This window comes from Cupressus sempervirens, chromosome 2 (genome assembly GCF_028749045.1).
Source record: "Cupressus sempervirens isolate cs-2001-9-10 chromosome 2, ASM2874904v1, whole genome shotgun sequence".
NCBI classification, from domain to species: Eukaryota; Viridiplantae; Streptophyta; class Pinopsida; order Cupressales; family Cupressaceae; genus Cupressus; species Cupressus sempervirens.
In genome coordinates, this window is record NC_143119.1 from 778381797 (window position 1) to 778387809 (window position 6013).

Below are 6013 nucleotides of genomic sequence, written 5' to 3' on the forward strand. Positions count from 1 at the left end.
ATAATTGCATTAGATCACATAGTGTCAAAAAATACAAAAGGACATTACACAACATTTTTTTGCAGATGCAATTTTCTTAGTGTTATGGTTATCTTCTAGTACACATTTTTAGGTGTAATATTTCATTTTATAATGCTATAACTTAGACTTATAGCCAATTAAGCCCCGTTTGGTTGCAGGAATTGGGCCAAAATAGAAAAATCTAAATACCCGCATTCGCCAATTTGACGTTTGTTTGCAAAATACAAAATTGGAATTAGAATTTTCCTATCCTAATTTGACCCCAAATGGGCATAGCAAAATTCCTAAAAAAAGGTGGAATAAGAATAGCTTATTCTTATTCCAATTTTTAATAAACCAAACTTGATGGGTTGTCGAGTTTGTGACTTTGTTGTTTGATTTTTCCACTCAAATGTATTTTTGGATTATTTTCTCCTTTGATCATAAGATATAAACTAGGTCAACATTATTTAGCGTTTAATATGTATTTTTTTTTAAATGACAAAAAAAACTAATATCAGATTTGATATTTTTTCTAAACTTTCATAAAATTATCTTTACAAATAAATCTTGTGTTTAGTCTTATAATTAAAACTATTTTGAAAGAACATTTAAATATCATATTAATGATCTCAACTTATTTGTATTTTTTTAATATATTTAAAAATAAAATGATTTTAGTTTTGATCGTATACTCATTAAAATACTTTGATTTAATTTAGAAGTAAATTTATAATATATAATATAATATATCCTTTGAATTTCGATGAATTTCAAAGGTTGTGGTGTATCTTTCACTTATAAAATCAATTTTAAAAATTAAAATAAAGGCTAATTAAAATAATTTAGCTTTTAAAAAATTAATTAAAAAAATAGTTTTTATAAATAAAAAATCTTGTTTATTTAAAATATTACCAAACTAAAAAAAATTAATTATTAAAATTTTAAAACAAAACTTATTCCAATTCCTATTTCAATTGTTGCAATCAAACATAGAATATGCATCTTTCGACTCCTCTTCCAAGTCAACCAAACAGGTCAAAATGATATTCCAAAACTTATTTTAAGAATGCACGAATACCAGAAGAGAGCTTATTTTAGCATAGATGAATGCCGCATTTGGCAATTCTTGTAGCCAAATGGGCCCTTAATGGGGTATTGCTAAAAATGAAGTTGTAATTCAAGATTTATCAATGCATATGGGATGGAAATTAGCTAACATTGGGTAGGTGTAAGTTGTAGAAATATCTCTATTACTTATATCGTGTGCACTTGTCTAATGGTGTACTTTGGGGATTGAAATATTATAAAATTCATAACATTTTTATTCTTGCTCCTAAACAAATCTTTTTTAATGGAAAGGAATCATACATAATAGAAAATTTAAATTGGAAAAACAAATTTCAAACTTCAACACATACCTTTGATAGCTACACACAACTTTACAGAGTAGAAAGTTTGATGTGCAAGGGCTTCTTTTAGGGAAAGAATCTTCCTAAGAGTTTATCTTTTGTATACAGACAATAAATTACTCCATGTGAAATAATCTTTAAACATAACCTCGAAAAAAAAGATTGAACCGCAACACAAAGCTTTGACTATTACATGTGAGTCTCTCTTTATAAGGGTAGAGGAGCATGGAGATTCAACATACTTGTACACTAAAATAGATAAATTATACCTAATAGGGAAAAACTTAAATGACCTACATGGGATCTTTTTTTAAAATTATTCTAAACCAAGAAATAATATTTTTACACTAGATAAGGCATATGCAATCTTGTAATAAATATGGCATTTACATCAATAGGTGTGGAATATTTATAGTAAGATTATGAGAACTCCCTTACTGTTTAGATTTATACCATTATATAAGTTTTTGCTAAATTGGTAAAAGAAATGGATATATATATACATTTGTCACGTTCATTATCTAACACAAACACTTTATTGGTATATGGTGATTGATTGGGCAAGTATTGTACACTGATCATGTGTACTATGAAAAATTATCAAATTATAATTTGTTCTTTGCTTGATAATAAAATAAGCAGATGGTTTTTTTTCTAGTTTATATAGCTCATATTAGGTGAATCATGTTAAATCTATGCATTATTATTTTATTACTCATACATGTTGAAACTCTAACACACATTACCACCTTGATTTAAAGATGATGCAAGAGCATCCTAGGTGTAAGGGAAATATTGTATCACCCAAAATTAATTTTTCTTTTTCTTTTTCAATAAGCCTTATCTCGTTGCAAAGAACTTCCATCTATAGAAGCTTAGTAAGTTGGTCATTGGAGCTTAGAATGTCCAAATTCTTCCCTGGAGGTTCGCATTAGATATATCATCATGCTAGTAATTTTTCATTGCAAGATCAAGTCTATTTTTGAAGATATTAAAAAAATGGTATTAGTAGCAGGGTATAAAAACTTTGAAATTAGAGGCTCCAAAAAGGGGTCAAACCTAAGTTGACTGGAGCTTGTATGAGTCAAACACTATAGATAAGTTTGTGGCATTTTTGAAATGTGTCAGAATAGCCAATCAGAGCAACATACAATGAGTTATGGTCTCCAAAAGTTGCACTACCTCAAATCGAAGTAAATGAAATTCCTTCGAAATTTCTTTTGAGTTCTAAAGTTTTATGGAGCCTACTTTGATGTAGTAAAATATAAATAATAATATCTTACGTCTGATCACCCTCAAATTTTAGGATTAAAATTTCTAGAACCTTTTTTGGAAATTAAAAATTGCCTATATAAGGAAGGCTTGTAGGGTTGTCGAGGAGACTTCTAGGGATGTATATGGTGTCTTTGGCATAGAGAATATTTCAAGTAAAATGCCCATGTGGCTTTGCATGTTATATTTTGAAAATTTGTAATTTCATACTTGTAGAGATAATAAGAAGTCAATTTCATGTTCTTGCAATTTATTGTTATTTCTAAATTTTTGTTGTGTTTTTGTATTTTTAAGGGGAGTACCCTTCATCAAGTGTTATCAAAGCATAAGTCCCTAAGTGTGTAGACAAATCAACAAACATGAAGGAACTTATAACAGGACTATGGTTGTGGGTTTGAGTGATAAGTGTAAAAATACCTCCACTAATAAACTGTGACAAAAAACCCATAGGTGTGATAGAAGAGGGTTTTAGAGCCCTCCAGAGACAAGTGCAAGCATTGCAAGAGGAAATTCGTAGAGGAATGAATATTGCAGAAAGAGATGAAAGTAAGGACGAATTTGAAGAAGAAGACCATGTTGAAAATGAAGGATCAGAAGCAACTAGGGATGATGAAAATCTAAAAATAATTCAAACTCAAATCCAAAATTGGATCCTCCAAACTTAAGTGAACACCCAAAAGACCAAGTGTTCCCAATGCACTTAAGTGCCCTCAAATGCTCTCTGATTATGAACTTGCATTTACCCATTTATTCTAACTTCTTGAGATAACTCAAACTAACTTGACTTAATGAGTTTCCAAATCTCAAACAAAGTTCTTATACACAAACCTGCAATATCCCTCAATTAGGCCTATTCTTCAATTAGGTCTCCTAACACTATTTTTATAACTTTTTACAAAAAAAAAACCAAAACACTAGGAAAATAAATGATTGATTTAGATACCCTTTTAGAATTATTTTAAAATACTCAAAAAATGGGTTCCCTTCCTTTGGACCACATGTATAGAGCTAAACAATCTATCTTTGTTTTAGGCATAATTAAGCCACTTTTCCAAAGTAACTATGCTTCAAAATCTGAATCAACTCCCCAAACTTGGAATAGTATCCTATTTTTTTTGTTGAACCAAGGATTTTGGCACTATTTTAGTCAATCACAACTTTTAAGGACATTAATCAACAAACCCTCGCTAATTAGGCTCAAAATATAGGGTTTTCTACAAATCTTGTTAAAAATCACTTCAGGGCTCAAACGAGAGTTGTTATACCTTTACTTGGAAATGAAAAATCACAAGCAATCATTAAAAAAACCCTTATTAAGCTATATCTTCTATTGGTATACCCATTCCTCTATTTCAATGTCTTTTTCCAATTAATTAATATTTTTTTCTTGGTGATCACCTATCAATCCCTCATTCATGCATTTTATTAGTTAGTAGATCACATAAATACATAAGAAGAGATCCATTCCTTAATTTACAGGTCGTACATAAAGAGGAATAGATCAATAAGCCATCAAACCCTTCAAAAGGTTAAGTATTCCTTAGCCATGTTACAAATCAATCATAATATGAACAAAAAATTGATTATTTAAGGACTCAAACAATTCAATAGAGAATAAATTTCATAAGCAATTATCCTACTTCATTTTCCAATGCATTAGTAAGAAGACTTCAAAATACGAATAAGAAAATGTGCAAAATGAAGCAAAAGAGTAGGAAATTTGGAAGTTACTTTTTTATAGAACTATTCTTTGTACCATTGCCACCTTAGAAATGTGTTCTTAGGGCCTTATAGGCCTTTGAATCACCCTCCCCAACTAATTCTAATCAATTTCAATTCATTACAATGAACAAATGGATCAAAATTAGTTTTCCCACCAAAACTATTACTCGTCATTGAATTTTGAAAAAAATATTTCTAAAACTTTTTTAAAAATGAATTCCTACCCCCTTTCAACTATACACATGGTCTTATTCAGACCTTATTACTGTTAGAATATTTAGAATAATTGAGAAGGGTGGGGATGGGAGGGAGTGAATCAATTATCCAAGGTCTAGATATACCAATTCAACAAACAAATACTTAAACAACTTCAAATATTATCATTCCATTGATCAGTCTCTACTGTAAACTATTTGCAACATTAGCTAGTTGTCCACTATTACAAAATAACATATTTGTAGAATGTAAACTTTAATAAATAAAGCATCATAATAATATCCACACAAGTTTGACACTAGGATTTAACATGGAAAACCAATTTGAAAAAAACCAACAGCAACATGTCACCAATTTTCACTCTTTTAAAGTGAACCCTATAAGGAGCCAACCCTGTTAAAGATTACAATACACATTGTTAAATGTGACTTGGTTAAAAGATTTAATCACCCTGTTAGGAGTGGTCTTGTTAGAGGACTTTAGAAAATTCCATTATAATGTTACCCAGTTAAAATATTTACACAGACTGTTAAGTCTTTATGACTATTAAGTGAACCTTGATTAAAGGATTTAAAATATTGTTCACAATGGTTAGAAAGTAACAACAAGTTTGATTATTAAGTACAACTCACTTTGCATGTTCAAATCTCTATTTAGCTCCTAATGCTGACTTACTATCTAGCCTCCATCATCATCTCAATCTCAGATTCACTTGGTAACCCTTCAAGCAATCACCCTTCACTTCTTCTCAACTCAATTAAACCTTCTACTTAGATTCACCAATCAAAACCATCAGTAACAACTCCAACTCTCTTGAACTTCTTCACACAGGCACAACCTCTCTTCTCTCTACTCTCTCTTGTAAAAGTTTTCCTTTGTACCTCTTTAAATAGGTAATTCTGATCTTTTGTCACTTAAACAATACTGTAGATCTTAGGGCTCATGATTTGATTTGTCAGATGCAATATATCTAATCACCAATATGTTTATCTCTTCTTTTCTAGAAACTTCTCCTTGACTTCATCTCTTAAGTCAATTACCAGATACAATGTATCTAATCACCATTATGTTTATCTCTTTTCTAGAAACTTCTCCTTGAATTCATCTCTTAAGTCAATTACCAGATACAATGTATCTAATCACCGTTATGTTTATCTCTTTTCTAGAAACTTCTCCTTGAATTCATCTCTTAAGTCAATTACCTAATCCTCTCCTGGAATTAAATGACCTAGCTCATCTATCCTCATCTTCAACATGCTTTCCATATTCCCAAGAAATCAACTTAGTCGACTAGAATTTATGATTTCTCACAAAAAGCTAAAATGTTGTTCCTTGACCAACACCAAGTTATGACACTCGATCCTCACTGACTTATTGGATCACTATAAAAC